Raw genomic sequence first — 22,450 nt, 5'->3', positions numbered from 1 at the left:
TGTATTGTTCCCATCTGCTAGACCTTAGGGAGATAGCTCCTGAGAGCTGACGTTTCCCAGATAATACCTACCTATCTTAGTCTGCCATTTCCCTCTTCCTCAAGGTATGTTTCATCTCTGAATGCAGTGCATGGCAGCCCACACCAGTCCTAGAGTCACCTCCCAGGTCACCTGACACACTCTGACCTCATCAAGACCTATAGTGTCTGTCATCTCACCACATACACCTCTATGGGTTTGGCCCATATTCTAGAACATGCAGAGAAGTATCATGTAATGACAAAGGACATGTGAACCATGGGGGAGGTATGTGGAGCCATGCTTATGAGGCCTGAGAAGTACCTCAGGCAATTACATACACAAAAACATACACAACCACCTAAAGTTACAGAGAGAGAGAGAGAGAGAGAGAGAAACAAATGCAGAACACAGAAACAAACAAGATATACTTGTCTATTCTGGCACTTGTTTTTAGCCACCTAGGTAAGAAAACATTATGGTTTCCCCCATGCAACTTGTATGGCTTTAATCATGTCTTCTGAGTCACCTGTTTTCCAGTCATTCTCAATCTGGCAGTTCTTATATTTTTGTGTTAATTTAAATTAAAAAAAAATAAAATAAAATGATGTCATTTACTGATGTCAATGACCACCTAGGCTACAGAAGGAATGCCCTCTGAGGTCTGCTTCCTGTCACAGAAAAGAGAATGTGCTTTATACTCTCTCAGTTCATCTAGAGGAAGTAGCTTGTTCTGCAGTGCTGCTCTCAAGACTGACAAATTGCCCTGTTCCTTCAGCCAACTAAGCCAGGCCCAGAGTCAGCAGTGGGAATGAGGAATGGGTACAATTGAGATAGAGAAAAACAGGCAATGGTAAATCAATCCCTAACATTTTTTTTCCAGTCTATTCGTTCCCTCAAAAAATATTTATTGAACATTAACCATGTGCAGGGCTGGTCTGACCCCTGGGGATAAAAGAATAAATAAGACAGGCAAGGTGGGGACAAGGGACAAGGGAAATACAATTAATAAGCAAGTGAACACAGCGTTTTTAGATGACCTCATCTAGAGTTCTAGGAAGTTCTAGGAAGATAATGAGAAGGCAGTGTGGGGAAATAATAGGGAAGGAGAGGCTATTTCCAATTGGGTAATCAGGAAGGCCTCTCTGCATTGAGAACCTGAATGAAGAGAAGTTACCCAGGTGTGTGAAGTGAGAATGTTCTTGGAAGAATGAACAAGGATGAAAGCCCTGGGTCAGGAATATAATACTTCCCAAATATTTTTGCCCAAACCCATTCGCCCAAATGCCACCTTGTTCAGGGTGCCCTTCAGGAACACCATAAGCCACTTCCTCTGAGCCATGTGAAGCACTGGGCCCCTCTGGCAGTCCAGCCCACCCTCTTTCCACTCTCACCCCTCTAGACTACAGCAGTGACTACATCTTTTTCAGCTCTGTCTCTTCCACATCACCAAGCATGGAGTTTAATTGATACCAGCTGTTCAACAGAGATCTGAGTAAATGAACCAATGCCAATATAAGACTGGAGTGGCATGTCTGTCTTTTACTTGGGAATTATGACAATTCTAACTTTGGAGCACACTCTACTTGAGGCTTAGTTTAGGGTTATATTTCTCCCTTATAAATTGGTTGTAAGGTAAAAGTCAATTGTATTTTGGAGATTTCTCTGCACATTTAAGGGGTAATAAGATAGGGATGGTTGCATCTTGTAGCCAAAATTATTGTTCCATCACTCTCACTGGCCTAAACTTACAGGATCTCTGGTGCTATGCATACTTGGCCCCAACATGGCCAGATAGGGTTCATAGTAACTTTAAAAAGAAAAGAGTAGATGAACATCAATGAAAATGACAGAGTATAGACTTCTGACAGGTATAGACCTCACTCCACCAGAAAGACAATGAAAAACTGACAAATATTGTCAGAATCATTTCTTTCAGAATTCTAAAATTAGCCCAAAGCTTGTAGCAACCAAGGGTTTTTATAAAAGAAAAACAACTGAATCTCAGTAAGAACAGTGAGCTTTGGGGTGCCTCAGTGGCTCGGTTGAGTGTTAAACTCTTGATTTCAACTCAGGTGGTGATCCTGTGGTCATGGGATTGAGCCCTGTGTTGGGCTCTGTGCTGAGCATGGAACTTGCTTGGGATTCTCTCTCTCCCTCTCTCTGTGCCCAGCCCCTGCTTGCACATGCTCACTCTCTCGTGCGCGCGCTCTCTCTCTCTCTCTCTCTCTCAAAATAAATAAATAAACACTTAAAAAAAGAATAGGAAGCTTTGTAGCATTTTAAATTACCTTAGTCCCATCCCCCTTTCCAGCTCAGTAGTAGCCTTGAAAATAGCAGTCTGCATTCCCTATAATGGAGGGAACAGAAGAGATCTCATTCCCAAGGAATTGTCATCATTTGACCTGTCTGGTGATTCCCTGGATGATCCAATTAGAAAGGCTTGTCTTTATCTGTAGCCCAGTGTTAAAAGCTTGAGGGGAGAGTACTTGTGTAAACATTTACTGGCAAGTGTTTTAAATGTACAGCTGCCAAAGCAAATAAAAAAAAAGGCAAATAATAGACTAATCAAAAGGCTTAAATGGAAAAGTTGAGGACTTTGATCCACTATATTCCTGGGAATATAGAAAACTGAGAATCTGCCACATAGGGCTGTGTACCTACCCAGGAAATCCCTACATTCTCAGCTCTGGCTGACCTTGAAACTCTTCACAAATGGGAAGTAAAGCCTGGGGCTGACTTGTAAGCTGCCTATCTGAGTGTTGAAGGTGCTCCCTAACATCACCATCTGTGAAGTCTAGGAGACTTTCTGGTTCCAGAAATTTAAGGAAATCTCTGTCCAACCATTATCTACCAATAAACTGAGTAGAGACTTTGTTATGTGGCAACACACAAAAAATACATACTATACAGAATTAATTCAGAAAAGTCACTAGATAAAAAACAACTACAAGCCACAGTGACAACAGTCCTAAAGTGAGGGAATAATCTTATTTCCAGAGTTGCCACATTGTATTATTTTAAATATCTAGTTTTCAGTGCATCTGGGTGGCTCAGTCAGCTAAGTGGCTGACTTCGGCTCATGTCATGATCTCACGATTTGTGGGTTTGAACCCTGCATGAGTCTCTGTGCTGACAGCTCAGAGTCTGGAGCCTGCTTTGGATTCTTTGTCTCCCTTTCTCTCTGCCCCTCCTGTGCTCATGCTCTGTCTCTGTCTCTCAAAAATAAATAAACGTTTAAAAAATTAAAAATAAAATAAAATATCTAGTTTTCAACAACAACCAAATATTTGATATGCAAAGAAATGAGAAAGTGTACCCATGAATAAGAAAAAAACTTCATCAATAGAAAATGTTTCCAAGGAAACTCAGACCTTGGACTCACTAGACAAAGATTTTAAATATGTTCAAAAAACTTAAGAAAATAATGTCAAAGAATTAAAATATATGTAAGAATGATATCAAATAGAGAACAGAGAATATAAATAAAGGCAAATTATGAAAAGGAGCCAAGAAGAAATTATAGAGTTGAAAAGAACAATAACTCAGTGGGAAAATCCACTAGAGGGGTTCCATAGCAGATTTGAGGAGGCAGAAGGAAAAATCAGCAAGCTTGAAGATGGATCAATTGAAATCATCCAGTTTGAGAAACAGAAGGAAAAAGAATAAAGAAAGATAAACAGAACTTTAGAGACATGCAGGGCACCATCAAGTGTATGGGGTTTTGTTTTGGAATGATGAAATTGTTCTAGAATTAGATAATGGTGATGGTTGCACACCTCTATGAAAATACTGAATCATATACTTTAAAATGATAAATTTTGTGACAGATGAATTATATCACAATATAAAATAATTTTTTAAACAAAGTAGCAAGTAGTTTGGTTTTACAATACCTGCAAATGCCAAAACACATCATGGAAGATGTGTCCTTTCTTCCCCTGCCCTGCAGGTTTTCTGGCTTATAAAATTATACAATGAATTCCTAGTTTATTGTTACTGGTTGTGTTTTTCTTTCCTAGTCTTCATTTTTAAGAATTAAATAATACCAGGGGCGCCTGGGTGGCTCAGTCGGTTAAGCGGCCAACTTCGGCTCTGGTCACGATCTCGCGGTCCGTGAGTTCGAGCCCCGCGTCAGGCTCTGTGTGCTGACAGCTTGGAGCCTGGAGCCTGTTTCGGATTCTGTGTCTCCCTCTCTCCCTGCCCCTCCCCTGTTCATGCTCTGTCTCTCTCTGTCTCAAAAATAAATAAACGTTAAAAAAAATTTTTTAAAGAATTAGATAATACCAACTGACACATGAAAAAATGCTCAACATCACTCACCATCAGGGAAATACAAATCAAAACCACAATGAGATACTACCTTACACCTGTCAGAATGGCTAACATTAACAACTCAGGCAACAACAGATGTTGGCGAGGATGCAGAGAAAGAGGATCTCTTTTGCACTGTTGGTGGCAATGCAAGCTGGTGCAGCCACTCTGGAAAACAGTATGGAGGTTCCTCAAAAAACTAAAAATAGAACTACCCTATGGCCCAGCAATTGCACTACTAGGCATTTATCCATGGGATAGAGGTGTGCTGTTTCGAAGGGACACATGCACTCCCATGTTAATAGACGCACTATCAACAATAGCCAAAGTATAGAAAGAGCCCAGATGTCCATCGATGGATGAATGGATAAAGAAGATGTGATACACACACACACACACACACACACAATGGAGTATTACTCAGCAATCAAAAAGAATGAAATCTTGACATTTGTAACTACGTGGACGGAACTGGAGGGTATTATGCCAAGTGAAATTAGTCATTCAGAGAAAGACAAAAATCATATGACTTCACTCATATGAAGACTTTAAGAGACAAAACAGATGAACATAAGGGAAGGGAAACAAAAATAATATAAAAACAGGGAGGGGACAAAACAGAAGAGACTCATAAATATGGAGAACAAACTGAGGGTTACAGGAGGGGTTGTGGGAGGGGGATGGGCTACATTGGTAAGGGGCATTAAGGAATCTACTCCTGAAATCATTGTTTCACTATATGCTAATTAATTTGGATGTAAATTTTTTAAAATAAAAAAATAAAATTAAAAGAATTAGATGATAAAATACAAAAGAATATGTATCCAGAATAATGACAATTATATTTTTATTAACATAGTATTGACAATTATATAGCATCTTCACCTTTATTTATAATCCTCCCTGTGAAAAAGATGGATTTGCCTTTGTTCAAAGGCAAGAAGCAAAAGCTCAGAGAGTTGATTAACAGGCCTGAGATCACACAACTGGTAAATGGCTTAGCAGGGACTTGATCCCAGCTCATTGACTTCACAGCCTAATTGGGGTATAACACCTCATTTTGATAAGGCAGAGTAGAGAGTAAGTTACATTTCAAAGCACAACAAATTGTGCCAGGAATGATGGTTCTAGATCGTGAGGACATAAGAGCCATGCCCAAACTGGAGGGAAGGTTGATGATACCTGTGGTGTGCAGTCTATACCAGGACAGAGAATGCTTTCCATAAGAAGCTGAGCCAAATTTGAAAATGGGAGTCACCTTGGCTTACAGGTTTGTACTAGCAGTCATATGCATCCCCCTCAATCACCAGTGGCCTCTGCAGAATTCCAGTACTTCCATGGCAATAGTGGCATAATGTTAAGTAGGATATTAAGATGATGGTAATTATCTAACCCAGGGAGTGGAAGGAATCTTCCCAGAGTACCATAGCACAGGGTTTATTGAGGAAAAGGTCTTATTAATTGCATGGCTATCATAGCTGCTTTTCCAGAAAAGAACTTTCCAGCCTTTCCCACTCCCCAGATACCAGTGTGAGCGCCCTACTCTGCCTCAGGGGTGAGGCAACTTCACTGAGACAATTTGGGAGCTTTGGGAATTTCAGAATCACCAAGAATCTGGGGTCCCTGCCATGGCAATGGTCTTCTAGGTTTGGAATGAAAGTAATCCTTCCTATTGAAAAATAATTGGAGAAGAATTTCCACAGTAGCAAAACACTGCTAAATATGTCAAGAAATGGTAGTCTCAGTCTCAGAAAGACAAAATTTTATTCCTACTCTCCCAACAGAAATTTGAACGGAAACGTAATTACATGGTGCATCACTGCCATCAAGTGGCCAAATGAGGGAAATACCCAAAGCCTGAAACTGTTTCCAAGAGTGAAATTCTGGGCAAAAGTGCTTAGATGAAAATCATTCCTATCACCCCGATTCTCCTCTTTGTCCAGGTAGACATATCTAAACTCCACATTTTTAGCTCTTCTCAGATCACTCTCAGTTTCTTTCAAGAAGCTACACATAATTTCCTCTCTGGGCCTTTGCAGTTGCCTGACTTCTACTTGGAAGGAACTTTCCTCAGAACTTTATTATTATTATTATTTTAAAGAGGGAGAGCGTGCATGTAGGTAGAGGGAGAGAGGGAGGGAGAGAGAGGGAGAGAGAGACAGACAGACAGACAGAATCTCAAGCAGGCTCCATGCTCAGCCTGGAGCCCACCGCAGGGCTCAATCCCACCATCTTGGGATCATGACCTGAGCTGAAAGCAAGAGTCTACACTCAACTGACAGAGCCACCCAGGTGCCCCTCCACAGAACTTTAATAATGCATCACTTTTGCCATTCAGATATTGTCTGAAAGTCCACCTTCTCCAAAAATTCTCCTCTATTCATTCCATTTAAAGTAGCCACCCCACCCACAAGTCACTTTCTCATAAGACACAAGTTTAATTCTTATTCACAGCCTTTCTCACACTCTGGAATTACTTTATTTATTTACTTACTTATTTATTTACTTACTTCTTTTATGTACACTTTCATACCCCACACTTTCCCACACCTTCATACCCCAGAATGAAATTTCATGAGAATAAGATTTTGTTTGTCTTCATTATCCCACCATCTGGAACAGCGCCCAAATGAGAAGAATCTCCAATGTAACAAGTGCTGCCTGGATGGATGGATGAATGGATATATATATATATATATATATGGATAGACAGATGGACATATGGGTGGATGAGTGGATGGGTAGGTGAATGGGTTAGATGGGTCAGCAAAAGAGTGGGTGGATGGATGGGAGGATGGAAGAAAGGACATATAAATGAGAAATAAAAAGACCAGTATTTTACACCAAAATCCCAAATAATACTGCCTCCATTAGCAATTCCATGGTCAACATTTGGGTTTCATTTTTTCAAGATTTGATGACTTTGAATGGCAAGGACAGTCTGTGTTACTCACTCATATTTAGAGAACACCTGCAATCAGTTAATTTGGATTTTTTAAAACACTCAAGCTTTGTACCAAGGTGCAGAATTACCCCAGGTATTGTACACAAAGTATGCTTTCCTTTAAACTGCATCTATGCCCATAAAGTTGTTGTTGACACACGAAGTCTTTAAATGATTCTTTCCTGTGTAAATTGAGAACACTTGTGATAAAATATAGAAGATCTCCAGCAACTGAAAAAGAATGCACATTTGCTACTGAATATGGCAATTTTCTAGAATCAAAGGCCTTCCTCATGATAGTTTGCTGATATTTCATGTCTGTGGATTTAAATTGCAGATGTGAGCTCATCAATATAGCCTGTCAACAATGGGTATGCACTTAAATAAAATCAAAATCTACAGGCAAAGTAGCCAGAAGTGGTGTTTTGCAGGGACCTTTTCCTTCCAGGAGAACTAAAATGAAGCTACTGTTGATGTTGAATTATGTTCTCATTCACATATAAATAACTTTGGCAGGTCACAGTGGAGGTGACATTGCTAAGGAACTGTGCAGTGCCTCCTCAACTGTCACATCACTATCTTAAAAGACAGACAGGTAGTCTATAGCAACTGTGTGGGAATCTTCAAGCTTCTACTTAGATCTTCAGGCACAGCTCTGGATAAGTAGGTGGAAAATTTTGCCCTCTGCTGCAGATAGAGATGATGGATTTTTCCAAATGAATTACATGGCAAATCTATGTGAATTCCCCTCCCAAAGTAACTAAGAGAAAAATAACTTAGACTCGCTGCCAACCAGAGTTTTCAGGAAAGGTTTAGGAAAAATCATGCAAACTTGCAAAGATGATATTTAGCCCCAGGACAGGAGAAATACCCTTTTGCCTAGTGATAGCCATTCTGGTTTCACTGTAAGCACTCATGAAGTGCTTTTTAGCTTATATCCCAAACCATAACATCTGCCTATTCTCCCCCCACCTTCCCAAGTAAATATGAACTGTGAATACATTTTACCTTCAAGTCACAGTTCAGCTGTTCTTCACATTCATGTGTTCATTATTTCACTCAACAAACATTTGCTAAGCACCTACTAAGTGCCCACCTATCAATGTGCCAGGGAGAGAGGTTGATACTGAGATGATACCCCGCCCTCAAGGTCTAGAGGCGTTATAGCACAATGAAGACTATAACTGAAAAAGAAAATCTAAAGCACAGTTAAGAGTTCTACCAATTATCCACTACATATGTTTGGCAAGTAACTTCAACTCTGTAAGCCTCAGTTTCCTCATCTATAAAATGGGGGCGGGGGGCGGTATAGCAGAACCTACCACTCAGGAATGCTATAATCAGTGAAAACTCATCAGGATATGGCACACTATAAGGAGTAACCAATAAACTGAGAACTTCAAGGGTTCAGTCTTAAGAAAGGGATCCCTGACCACACAGCTGGTAAGTAGGGTCAGAAATGCTTCATGGATGCTTGTCCATTTGATTAGGTCATTTCCTGGATCCAGGACTCAGTTTCCTCATATTTTATATAAGGAAGTTGGATTATGGTTGATCCCATCTGGCTCTTACTTTCAGCTATTTGATCTGTGTCATGAAAAAATGAGTAAGATTTGGACTTGTAGAGATAAAGGAGAGAAAGATATTTCCAGTGTAGACTAGAAGAGAGTACTCCTTAACTTAAAATATCACCCTTATTGTCCACTATCCATAGAACATTTAATTCAGCAATTGTTTCTTGCGTAACTTTCATGTACTTAGGAAAGATTTTAAAAATACTTACCATGAGGCATGAGCTCCTACTGACACACAAGAATGGATGATGCTAGCCAAAAGATTCAGGCATGGTCCAGAGGACTCTGCTGGGCCAGGATTACCTAAGGGTAGATTTTGTAGAGGTTCTGAGAAATGAGCAGGTAAGCCTGGACAAGAAATTGGGAAGGGTTATGATATTTTGTTAGTTCACAATAACACCATGTTACCAATCATCATGGAGAAATTTCAGTGCTTGCCTTCCTATGTGTCAGAGTTGAATAAGACCCAGCCTCTGTCCTCAAATGTGTCTCCAAGCAAATCATGCCCCCATGGGCTGGTAAGTTCAGCAGTGGAAACTGTGATAAGGTCCAGTGGAGCCAGCCAGCTCAGAAGAAGCAGACATCAGCTCTCTCCAACCTGTTAATGAATTGGGATCAAAAACAATCTTTCTCTCTAGCTCTACTCCTGACCTCACATAGTCACAGCTGTGGGCTCAGGGAAAGGGATAGAAATTTCCCTCTGTGTGCAGCCAAGTGGCAGACTGAGTGCCAGAGGTCCAGCTATCTCAAACACAAATGCAGAATGGCAAATGGAGGCAAGGCCAAGAGTGTGTGCCAGCAGGTCTACAGTGTAGACCCCCCCCCCCCATGTCAGGACTACCCTGTCTTAGTCTGTTAGAGGTGCTATATAAGATATCATAAACTGGGTGGTCTATACCAACAGAAATTTATTTCTCACAATTCTGGAGCCTACAAGTCCAAGATCAGGATGCCAGGAAGATCAGGTTCTGACAAGGTCCCACTTCCAGGTTACAAACTATAGACTTCTTATTCCATCCTCACATGGTGGAAAGACAGCAGAGAAGGGAAGCAAACTCCTCCATCTCTTCTTAAAAGGGCACTAATTCCATTCATGAATGCTCTACCCTCGTGACCTAATTACCTAATCACTTCCCAAAGACCCTACCTATAATAGTGTCATACTGGGAGTTAGAATTTTAACATATAAGATTTTGGGAGACACAAACATTCAGTTAATAACATACCTCCACTCCAATTAATAACAATAATCTGAAGAGACACTGGTCATAAACAACTAATACATACCAGCTGAAAATGGGCCTTTATATCCAACACTAGTAAAATATCCACTATAGACATAATGTTGTGTCAATGCATTACCCAAATGTGTTATCTCATTTGCTCTTCAAAACAACTCTGTGAGGAAGATACTTTATATTCTCATGTTAGAGATGAAGAAACTGAGGCTTTGGGGGATTGTGTATTTTGCTCTAGTTCACAGAGCAAGTAGTAACTTGAGCCAGGGCTTGCCCTAAGACCCTATTTACCTGAACCTAGTTTTTTTTTTAATTTAATTTTTTAATGTTTATTTTTGAGAGAGACAGAGCATGAGCAGGGGAGGGGCAGAGAGAGAGGGAGAATCTGAAGCAGGCTCCAAACTCTGAGCTGTCATCACAGAACCGGACACAGGGCTTGAACCCACGAACAGCGAGATCTGTACTGTACTTCCTTAAGTTTGTGTGCCAAGCTTCTCCAACACTGCCAGCAGGGGGAGGTGGAGCCTGGCAGAAGTGTAGTCTAGTTCAACCATAAGAACATAGAAGTGAAAGAGAGACTTGCACTTGCACACACCCTGGAGAAAAGCCTCAACCAGTGTGGAGAGAGAGCAGTTAAGAATTGATAATTCTTCCTCAAAGTGCCTTGGTGGGATTAAGCTCCATTGCCTACAATCTGACCAACTCAATAACACACCATGCTCTAATCCTTCCCCATGTTACTCATTCCTTGGGGTCAGCTCCCAAATAAACCACCTACACACACATCCTTATCTCAGGTCTTCTTTCAGAGGGAACCCAGGCTAAGACATAGCCTCAGAAGAGGCAAAGTGGAAAATGGCCACAGTGAGGACCTTATCCCTTAACACTATAGAAGCCCCTCAGAACCGGTCTCAATCTCTTGAAAGTGCAAAAACCCTGATTGACTGGAATTTCCATCACCTGCAAGAATGGGGACTCACAAAATAAAGTTTAATTGTTAAAAAAAAAGACCAAATTGCATTTATAGCACATATGAAAAAAATTGACCTGCAGCCCAACCATGAAACAAGAGAAACGGGTATCCCTGCTCATCTTTCCTATGAAGAACCAGTTAGTTTTTCATTCACAATTCTTCATTCACAAGTAACTGAACATGATGAGCTGAGCAGACTGCATCTGCACATAGGCAATCAACAGGGCATTTGAGCCACCTTTCTGAGCTCTTCCACAGGCATTGGCTGCCCACCCCCATCTAGTTCTCCTGGCCCACTCAACCAAGCCCAGAACAATGTCTTTACCCAGCTTAACACCATGGCCACCTTCCCACCCCTGGTCCAGTGGGAGCTGCACACCACCTCTTTTGACTCCAGGTTACACCAGGGGCCACCAAGACCACGAACAGTGCAGTCCTTAACCTCTGAAGTCTCAGGATCCTGAGAAAGAATTGATGAGGCCCTAAGAACGCTGCCGTCTGATCTGGGCTTCCAGGGTGCCGGTATGGGTCCATCTGTTGACAAGGGGGTGGGGAGGAGAGCTTCCTTCTGTCTAAACTTTACTTCTGAGACAATATCCCCACTGCCTTGTCCCTGCCTGAATCCCAAGGTGGGCCCCCAGCTTCCTGTATCTTGCCTAGTTACAGATGCCAAACATTGTCCACTTTTGTGGCATCATGTGTTGGAGAGACTAGTGGACTAGGAAGCCAGTGACCTCAGACCCGAATTCTCAGGGCTTCACCCCTTCTTCCTGGCCCCAGGTGGCTAATGGGTATGAAGGGCATCTGAAGGCAGAGCTCTGAGCCCAAGGTGGGTGGAGAGGGGAGTAGCAACAAGCTAGATCACTGTGTGGTCCCTTACCCTCCCACTGCCCCAATTCCAATTTGGAGACAGGTCCAGAGCTGTACCCCTCATAGAAGACATGAGATTGGGTTTTCTGATTAAACTTCATTTCTGTCTTTTCAATAACAACAAAGAGGGCATTAGAGGACATTCTCCGTGTATATCTACATGGAAAAGTTGGGTTTTTTTTTTAACTTTTTAAAAGTTGATTTATTTTTGAGACACACACACACACACACACAGCGTGAGTGGGGGAGGGGCAGAGAGGGGGAGAAGAAAGACACAGAATCCAAAGCAGGCTCCAGCTCTGAGCTGTCAGCACAGAGCCTGACATGGGGCTCAAACCCATGAACTGTGATCATGACCTGAGCCAACGTAGGATGTTTGACTGAGCCACCAGGCAGGCTTGGAAGAGATTTTTTTTTTAAGTTTTTAATTCCAGTTAGTTAACATACAATGTTATATTAGTTTTAGTTGCACAATATAGTGATTCAACAATTGGATTCAACAATTCCATATCACTCTGTGCTCATCACGAAACGCGCGCTCCTTAATCCCCATCACCAATTCTCCATACCCCCACTTCTGGTAACCATCAGTTTGTTCTCTATAGTTAAGTCTGTTTCTTGATTTTTCTCTCTCTCTTGTTTTTTCCCTTTGCTTTTTGTTTTGTTTCTTAAATTTCACATGTGAGTGAAATCATATGATATTTATCTTTCTCTGACTGGCTTATTTCACTTAGCATTATACTCTCTACCTACTGGATGGGAACAGATTTTGATGAAGCACAGGTCAAGGGACATTCCTGCATCCACAATGAAAATTTGACCAGGTCTTCCCTTTCTCTTTACTTAAGTCCAGAGCTAACAACATGAGCTAGTCTCCAGAGATCTCCATTTTCACAAGGCAAGTGGTCAGCAAGTTTTTCATCTGGCCCTATCACTAACTGAAACAGGCTCTGATGGCTTCCAGAGGCTCTATCAGTAATGGGGTGTGATGGCTTTCCTGCATTTCCATGTAAAAAATGGAAGAGATACAGGAGGAAATGATGAATGACAAATGGCTTATAGTATTCATGGCCAAATTCTAGGTAATTGAGCCAAAGAGGAGGAAACATATTCTTAAAGATGCTATTAATATAGAAGACATTTTGGGTTTCCTAACTTCTGTTTCACCCATCCTTAATCTTAGAGACATGGAACAGGTTGTGGCAGATGCTGAAGATTGCCTCCCAACAGCCATTTTATCTTTATTTCTTTTTTACAGAATCCTGAACTTGTTTAAGTGCTAAGCAACTACTCTGCTTAAGAAAGGGATAAAAGAACTTTACAGCTCCAGAGGGTGATTGGTATCAGCCAGTCATAATTATTTCATTTACCTTTTCATAGATTGGCTAGAACTAGGTTGCATGCCCACCCTTAAACAAATAAATGATGGATGAGCACGTGACCCAGTTCATATCAATACTATGTGAGAGGTCTGCTAGGTTGCTTCTAAGGATGTTTTTCTTTTCTGATACAAAGAAGTATATTTAAAAATCCCTCTTTTGGCAGCTGAAAAATATTGCGTCTATATGTGATGTGTGAAACAATGGCAGCCATTGTTTTGTCCCTGATGGGAGAAATAGGCTACTATGCTCTGGATGGCATAACATAAAGATGAAAAAGCCTGTATTCTTGAAGTCATTTCTGATCCACTGTAACTGCCCCCCCTTTTTTACTTTATCATTAAGATAATAATTCCTGTATTATTTAAACTATTTTTAGTTGAGGTTTCAGTTTCACCTGTGATCAAATAAATTCAGAAAATAAAATTGAACAAGTTATGTCTACTGGTATTTCAGAACCTAACTATTGAACACAAATGTACATCATGAATTTTCAAAAATAAAAATCTAGTAATCTTGTACATCTAGCCTGGGGTCATACTGGGTTACTGGGTTTTCTAGGCCAATGGCAGTTATTGTATTGATTCCCCAAGACATCTTAATTTCACAGTTATATATATTTTTTAAAAACTGGGATACCTTTGGTGGCTCAGTCGGTTAAGCCTCTGACTCTTGATCTCAGCTAATGTCATGATCTCACAGTTCATGAGATTGAGCCCTGCGTTAGCCTCCATGCTAATCCCAAGAAAGACTCTCTCTCTCCCTCTCTCTTTGCCCTTCCTCTGCTCGTGCTTTCTCTCTATCCAATAAACTTAAAAAAAAAAGAATACTGAAGCAATATATAAAAAATAAAAATAAAACAGAAATTCTCAATTTTTATGGAAAGCTTTCTATAGTGAAAGCTATAACAAATTCACATATTTGTTATGTGAGTCATAACAAATTATAATTTCTTTAAAAAAACTTTAAAAGTTTAGTTTACTTTTTAAATTCATTATCTTGATATAAATAGCATTAAATCACTAAAAAATTTTGGTTTAAAATAACTGTCAAGGGGCACCTATGTGGCTGTCAGTGAAGCGTCTGACTCTTAGTTTCAGCTCAGGTCATCATCTCACGGTTTGTGGGATTGAGCCCCATATCGGGCTCCATGCTAGGATTCCTTCTCCTTCTCTCTCTCTGCCCTTCCCCTGCTTTCCTGCTTTCTCTCTCTCTCTCTCTCTCTCTCTCTCTCTCCCTCTCTCTCCCTCTCTCTCTCTCTCTCTCTCAATAAATAAATAAATAAATAAAATAACTGTCAAGCCTGTGGCTAAACCAATAATTTGAGGTACTCTTCCTGGCACATCCTCAGCCAAGAGTCAGGATCATTATGGTTGTTGTCATCAAAACTTTGAATCAAAGTTGCCACAGAAGAAGTCGAGCATAAAGCAGTGGGTGATGTTCAGGTCCCTGGTTTTAGCTCTGTCATTACTATCTGGGTGGCCTCAATTTCTCTGAGCCTAGATCCCCATTTTCAAAGTGAGGGTCTCATTAGTACAAACCCCTTACAGATGCAGAGAAGAGAATCTAAGAGAATGCATGGAAAGATGCAAAGTGCTTAGCATTGCATGGCACATAGTGAACATGCAACCATGGTAAGTATCATTGTTTTTTAACCATCTCCTCATCCCTCCTCTGTGGGGATGCACTTTGTACCTCTAGTAAGCTTTCTTCCTCCCTTCCTTGAACTTACAGCACTTTTTGCAAACCACATACCCAATTACATCAAACGTGTTTCTGATATCTCTAATTTTTACTATTAAAGTTTCATCTCTAACAGAATTCCTCTCAAGACCCACCTGCACCATCCTCTAGCCCCTTAGTGTCAGGTATACAACACCCACTTGAATCAATTCAGCCTGACCCCTTTCCATGTGGATAGGGCATGGAGGTGGGGGGATGTCATGTGAAGACATTTATTTCTTCTGAATTCCAGTTACTAGGTCCATACAGACTCGACTTGAGATCGTTTCCAATGTACTCTTCAGAAGATTAAAGAATGAATAGTACTTTTTAAAAATACTTTCCTGAAATTCAACATCAAAGATGACATTCTATCCTATTCTCCTCATCACATCTCATAGTTCTAGCTATGTGGCTGCAGCTGCTGACAAAAGGTCCCCAAAGGCTTTCCTAAAGACCCTTGAGTCCTAAGTTCAAAGGTGATTAAGAGCTAAATTGTCAATAAGTGCTTACATCAGTCTTCAACACTCAGGCTGCTGGAGTGACAGTTCATTTTCTCAGAGTTCTGAACTCAAGAAGGAAGGTATCTTACCTCTTGTGGTAGACATCCACTGGTTTTTGTCATCCAGTCTGGTTGTAGCACTTCAGTTTTCTTTTGGAGGGCCACTTCTCCCATGTGAATGGACTTTCTTCCCCTCACATGTCCGGAGAAGAACACGTGACCAAAACCAAGCCAAGTTGCACCAAGTGCAACTAGGTTCAGGAGCTTCTGTCCCAAGAAGCACTCCCTTTGCTGTAACTGAAGATTGTAGTGTTTACCATGTGGAGAGAAGCTGCCCATGAAGAAAGCACAGAAGAGGGAGAAAACCAAGAACAGCACTGGACCCCCCGTGTTTTCAACTACCTTTGAAATCAAATTCCCTTTCATGGTTTCTCTTAAATGTTTTTATAGTATTTTAAGACACTTTGAAAGGGCTTCCTGTCACCTTCAACTTAAAGAGTCTGAGTAACAAAACTTCCAAACAATTAGAATAGAAATTTTAGCTAGTAATAACTCATTACAAAATCACACTTTCATTTTTAAAGTCATCTCCTATGTATCTTCATTTTATCCTGAAGCAGTAGGTCAGGAATTAGAGCCTTTATTTTATAGGTGAGGGACCTGCAACCCATAAAGTGTTGTGAGTTGTGCATGGTCCCTTGGTGTTGACTAAAAAGCCAGCCACACTGCAAGGCTGCATGTGCCAGGTAATGCTCATCTATGTAACTTCTATAAAGCATCACCTTCAAGCTTTACAAGGTCAGGATGAATTTATTCCTTATCATTAACCTACTCAGAGCACCATTTTTGTATTATAGCAACTGTATTAAGATAAAGCACAGGTGAAATCTTCACAAGCCAGCTTCTTTCCCAATATGTTGCTCTCACAACCATGTGCGTTACAATGCTTAACTCACTGATTTTCTAATCTCAGAGAAAATAAGAGGATTAGTAAGAGATAGTTTAGGCATCTTGAATCTGTAGAAAAAAAAGTCATTCTTTAAGCTCCTGAAGATTCCATACTGGGGAAGGAGAGAAATGTCAGGTATCTGGCCAATGTTTTGTTTCACTATTTTTCTTGGCTTCAAACTTGCAAGAGAAAAGATTTTACAAATCTTGGGTGGGTGCTAAAAGTGTTTTAAACTGTATAGTTAAAAAAATCTTCAAGAAATTATTTTTTTCTAGGTTCCCAAAGCTCTATGTGCTTCAGCACCACTAGGAATGAAGAAGAAGTTTCATGGATAATGTAGATGATAATATTAGTTGTTATCACATACACTGTGCTAGTTAGGATGATCTAGGTTTTGTTGTAATAACAAACAATATTTCAGGGCTTAACACAATAAATCTTTATTTTTTATTATGCTCCAGGCCAGTTCGGCTCTGCCAAGGTCTCTGCACATAATCATCACCCTTAAACCCAGACTGAGCAGGAGCTGGTTTTAAAATGTGCTTCCATAGTAACTGTGGCAAAAGAGAAGGAATGTGATGAATTGTGCACTGGCTCTTACATCTTCCACTTAGAAATGACACACATCACTTCCACAGATATATCATTGGTTAACAAATCACATAGCTGTGTCCAACTTCAAAAGAGTCAGGGAAGTTGACCTACCATGTGCCTGAAAAGAAAAAAGAGGAGCACAAACACAGCTTTAACATCTGGTCATCCCTGGCCAACAATTCTACAAGGTTGGAGAATCAGACAATTCTTTCCATTTTAGATGGAGACACCAATAGAAAGGCCATATGTAATAGGAAGAAGAAAGCTAATGTCTTGTCTCTAAACCCAGTTTTTATTTCAGTATGTAAAGAACCCTATATCATCAGAAATTGGGATTTCCCAATATCGTCACTTGTGGGCAAGCTAGCAAAGGGACATGGAAATGGATTTTAAATATATCATTTTAATTTACAGAATAGCAAAACTGCATGAGATAAAGGGAGCAGTGCTTAAAAAAGACTGAATCACTTCACCATGTATGCAATTCATGTTCTAATGCTGTACACTTTAAATGTATACAGTGCTAGATATCAATTATATCTCAATAAAACTGAAAATATGAAAGAAAATGGGAAAACCTCTGTACTAGATGATATCTGTGTGTCTCAGACAGCACGTTAGAATGACCCACTAAGATTCTGAGAGAGAAGGAGATGACCCTGACCTCCAGTCCTTTCACTAGGTCAATTCAGAGTAGCTCTGCCTTAGCAGTTTCTATATTGAGTTTTAGTACGATGTAGTTCATTGGAAGAAATTTTTCTTCAACCTAATTATACTTTAAAATTAAAACCACTGATTCCAGTCTGAGTACTTCATTATGCAGATGAAAAGAATGAGACTCAAAGAAATGAGATGTCTGTCCAACATGAGATGGTGGCAAAGCAGGAGCTAATCTTTAGCGAAAGTCCTGGATGGAGAATAAAGAGCCCTAGGGTCTACATGTACGCCTTTCCCTAGCTGTGTCCCCACAGGCGAGACACTTAACTTCTCTGAACCTGTTTCTCCATTTGAAAAATGGAATAAATGTGTCTGTCCTGTCAAATGTAACTAGAAAGTAAACATGGAGAAACAATCATTTTTAGTAATAAGACTTTAAATGAAAATAAAAATGAAAATAATTTTTTATGTATTAAATTAGTAATTTTAAAAATCACATTTATACTTCTGATAAGCATGTAGAGAATTGGTACCTACAAACCAGTATGTATGCTTCTTGGACAACCCTTTGAAAAAAAATGTGATAATAAAAATAAAAAGCCATGTGGTGGCTTGTCAGTTAAGCATCCAACTCTTGATTTCAGCTCAGGTCATGATCTCACAGTTCATGAGTTCAAACCCCACATCGGGTTCTGCACTAACAGTGTGGAGCCTGCTTGGGATTCTCTCTCCCTCTCCCTCTCTGCCCCTCCAACCACCACCACCCCAGCCTCAAAAATAAATAAACTTAAAAAAAATCAAAAGGCACTAGAAATGTTCATACCTTTTGCCTGAGTAATTCCACTTCCAGGAATTTAGCCTTGGGGGAAAAATTTTTAAATACCAAAAATGATGTGCACTAAAATATTCTTCATGATACTGTTTACAATAACAGAAAAATCTGTAGAGTGCCTAGGTGCCTCAGTCAGTTATATGATGACTCTTGATTTTGGCTCAGGTCATGATCTCATAAGGTTTGTGAGTTTGGGTTCCATGTCAGGGTCTGTGCTGACAGTGCAGAGCCTGCTTGGGGCTCTCTCTCTCTCGCTACCCCTCCCTCTCTCTCTCTCTCTCGCTCAAAATAAATAAATAAACTTAAAAAATAAATAAATAAAATAACAGAAAAATTGGAAATGCACAAAATGTAGAGTAAAATATGATAAATCCATCAAAAGTTATGACTATGGATAGTATAGAAAAACATGAGCAGAGGAGCCAAGATGGCAGAATAGCATGGAAGTTGTTTGTGAGTCTCACATCCATGAAATACAGCCAGACCAACACTAAACCATCCTTCACACCTAGAAAAATGACTGGAGGATTAACACAACAATCTGCACAACCTGAACCACAGAATTTAGCAGGCACGTGGCACAGAGAGGTGAACTTGGGAAGCAAGAAGGTGCTGGAAGGGAGGTGCTTTTGTGGGTGGAGAGAGGACATAGACTGGGGCAGGGGGGAGAATACGGGTAAGCACCCCTTCCCAAAAGCATCTGGAAAGAGAGTGGAAAATTGGACACAGTCACAGGGTCTAAACCAAAAAAGGAGAAAGGAGAAAGGCGAGGGTTTAAATTCCATTAAGACTGTAACAAAGGGGAGCACAAAGTCTGCAAATCTGCAGCTTGATACCTGGTGGTACTCTGGTGGGAAGGGCAAATCCCCAGGAGCAGAGTGGGGTCTGAGAGGTTCTCAGACCACACGGGGAAAAGCAGTTCCACTGCTGGAAGGACAGTTGATAGAGACGGTTGAAGCCATCTGGTCCCAGCAGACCCCAGAAAACGGCCACATTCGCTGGTGCTGGAACAAGGTCATTAAGGGTGAAGCCTGGTGCCAGATGTGTGTTGTGATTTTCCATAATCCCTGGAAAGCAGCTGCTACACTATCTCGCCAACTTTGTCTGGGGCAGGCTGGCACCTGGCCACAGTCTCAGAGCACTGGCAGCAGCAGGGTCCAGCAAGTGTTCCTGGCTGCAGCTGACATTTTACCATTGCTTGCTGAGATCCTCCTACAGAGAGGCAGAACAGGTCAAAGCCGCAGTCCCTCAGAAGTAAGGGGCCGGGGAAAACAGCCACAACTGAGACAAAACTTGGGAGAGAGGTACTGCCTGGGGCCTGGTCACGGACAGTGAAAAAGCGGGGGGACAGAGGACGGTGTGTGCAATTGCTGATTGGAGAGAACAGAGTTCTGATAATAGAGACTGGGTAGCTGGGTGATGCCATTTCCACCACTCCCACACATGCACATATGCACCTAAAAGTGCCACAACACTCCAGTCCAGTAGACTAGCAGTGCCATTTAGTGGAGAAAAGAGGCGTTACACTGAGCTCCACCCAAATGGGCCAACCTTGCTCTTCAAGAACACAAGTCTCACTGCCTACTTAGTACATGGACTATAAAGTGCTACATAGTCCGACGTCTAGGGAAAACGAAGTCATTTCAGTTCTATTTCAAACTGTTATCATGTCCATGTATTCCATTTTCTTTCCTTTTTTTTTTCCCCCTTTACACTTCTCTTCTTTTTCTGGAAGACAGAAAGAGAAAAAATCATTTTATTTTCAATTTTTATTAAAAATATTTTTCTTTAATATTTTTACTATAGTTTCTACTTTTGCATAAATTTTCTCAAATTCTATCATTTTATTCTTCCATTGTTTTATTTTAGTTTACTTCAGTGTATTCACCTTTTCAAATTTTCAAACAATTTTCTTTTTTCTTTTTCTTTTTTCCCTTTTTCATTTCTTTACTTTTTCTTGAATGCAGAAAGAGAAAAACTTCATTTTTACTTTCAGCCACTATTAAAATATTTTCTTTAGCTTTTTACTATATTTTTTGCTTTAATGGAATTTTTAAAATTCTCTTTTACTTCCATCATTTTATTTTAGTATACTACAGTGTATTCACTTTTTCAAATTTTCATAAGATTTCTTTTTTTTCTTATATCTTTTTTCTCTTTTTTGTTTCTTTTATTTTTCTTGAATACATAAAGAGAACAAGGTTATTTTTATTTTAAATTTTTGTTAAAAATATTTTCCTTAAATTTTTTCTACTATATTCTTTACTTTTGTGTAAATATTTTCAAATTCTATTTTACTCCCATCATCTCAATTTAGTCTACTTTAGTGTATTCATTTTTTCAAATTCTCAAACAATATCCTTCCGCCCCACACACCTTTTTTAATCTAATCTGTCAAACCACTTTCAACACCCAGAACAAAACACACCTAGGATCTAGCATCATTTATTTGATATTTGTGTGCGTGTTTTTAATTTTTTAATTTTAATTTTTTTAATTTTAATTTTTCTACCACATTAATTCCTATTCTCCCTTCAAAATGACAAAACAAAGGAATTCACACCAAAAGGAAGAGCATGAAGAAATGACAGCCAGGGATTTAACCAACACAGATACAAGCAAGATGTCTGAACCAGAATTTAGAATCATGATAAGAAGAATACTAGCTGGAGTTGAAAATAGATTAGAATCCCTTTCTGCAGAGATGAAAGAAGTAAAAACTAGTCACAGTGAAATAAAAAATGCTATAACTGAGCTGCATCATGGATGGATGCCATGCCGGCAAGGATGAATGAGGCAGAACACAGAATCAGCGATATAGAAGCAAACTTATAGAGAATAATGAAGCAGAAAAAAAGAGGGAGATTAAGGCAAAAGAGCATGATTTAAGAATTAGAGAAATCAGTGACTCATTAAAAAAGAACAACATCAGAATCACAGGGGTCCCAGAGGAGGAAGAGAGAGAAATAGGGGTAGAAGGGTTATGTGAGCAAATCATAGCAGAAAACTTTCCTGACCTGGGGAAAGACACAGACATCAAAATCCAGGAAGCATAGAGGACCCCCATTAGATTCAACAAAAACCAACCATCAACAAGGCATATCATAGTCAAATTCACAAAATACTCAGGCAGGAAAGAATCATGAAAGCAGCAAGGGAAAAAAAAAGTCCTGAACCTACAAGGGAAAACAGATCAAGTTTGCAGCAGACCTATCCACAGAAACTTGGCAGGCCAGAAAGGACTGGCAGGATATATTAAATGTGCTGCATCAGAAAAATATGCAGCCAACAAATCTTTATCCAGCAAGCCTGTCATTCAAAATAGAAGGAGAGATAAACACTTTCCCAGACAAAAACTAAAGGAGTTGTGACCACTAACCCATCCCTGAAAAAAATTTTAAGGGGGACTCTGAGGGGAGAAAAGATGAATATCTATATCTATATATCTATATATCTATATCTATATCTATATCTATCTATCTATATCTATATATATAGAGAGAGAGAGAGAGAGAGAAATACATAAATAACAAAAGCAACAAAGATTAGAAAGGACCAGAGAACATCACCAGAAAACCCAACTCTACAAGCATCATAATGGCAATAAATTCAGATCTTTCAGTACTCACTCTAAACATCAATGGACTCAATACTCCAATCAAAAGACATAGGGTAAAAGAATGGATAAGAAAACAAGATCCATCTATATGCTGTTTACAAGAGACCCACTTTAGACCTAAAGACACCTTCAGATTGAAAATAAGGGCATGGAGAACCATCTATCATGCTAATGGTCAACAAAAGAAAGCCAGAGTAGCCATACTTATATCATACAATCTAGACTTTTAAAAAAAGACTGTACCAAGAGATGCAGAAGGGCATTA

General features: G+C 39.9%; 2 long non-coding RNA genes across 3 annotated transcripts in view; both read right to left on the bottom strand.

Moving 5' to 3' along the window:
* Nucleotides 1-9,169, bottom strand: part of LOC125152369 (uncharacterized) — a 49,227-nt gene extending 40,058 nt beyond the window's left edge. The window contains exon 1 of the long non-coding RNA XR_007147163.1: nt 9,060-9,169. This is a non-coding gene — a long non-coding RNA (uncharacterized LOC125152369). The remainder of the gene's footprint in view (nt 1-9,059) is intronic.
* Nucleotides 9,170-19,683: 10,514 nt separating this feature from the next.
* LOC125153144 (uncharacterized) overlaps nt 19,684-22,450 on the bottom strand; it is a 146,748-nt gene continuing 143,981 nt past the window's right edge. For both annotated transcript variants that reach the window (XR_007147423.1, XR_007147422.1), the window contains one exon: nt 19,684-20,294. This is a non-coding gene — a long non-coding RNA (uncharacterized LOC125153144). The remainder of the gene's footprint in view (nt 20,295-22,450) is intronic.

The sequence above is a fragment of the Prionailurus viverrinus genome, chromosome E2, assembly GCF_022837055.1.
Source record: "Prionailurus viverrinus isolate Anna chromosome E2, UM_Priviv_1.0, whole genome shotgun sequence".
In the NCBI taxonomy this organism is placed as follows: domain Eukaryota; kingdom Metazoa; phylum Chordata; class Mammalia; order Carnivora; family Felidae; genus Prionailurus; species Prionailurus viverrinus.
Note: the sequence above shows the minus strand (reverse complement) of the source record. Positions and strands in the feature narration are given on the sequence as shown.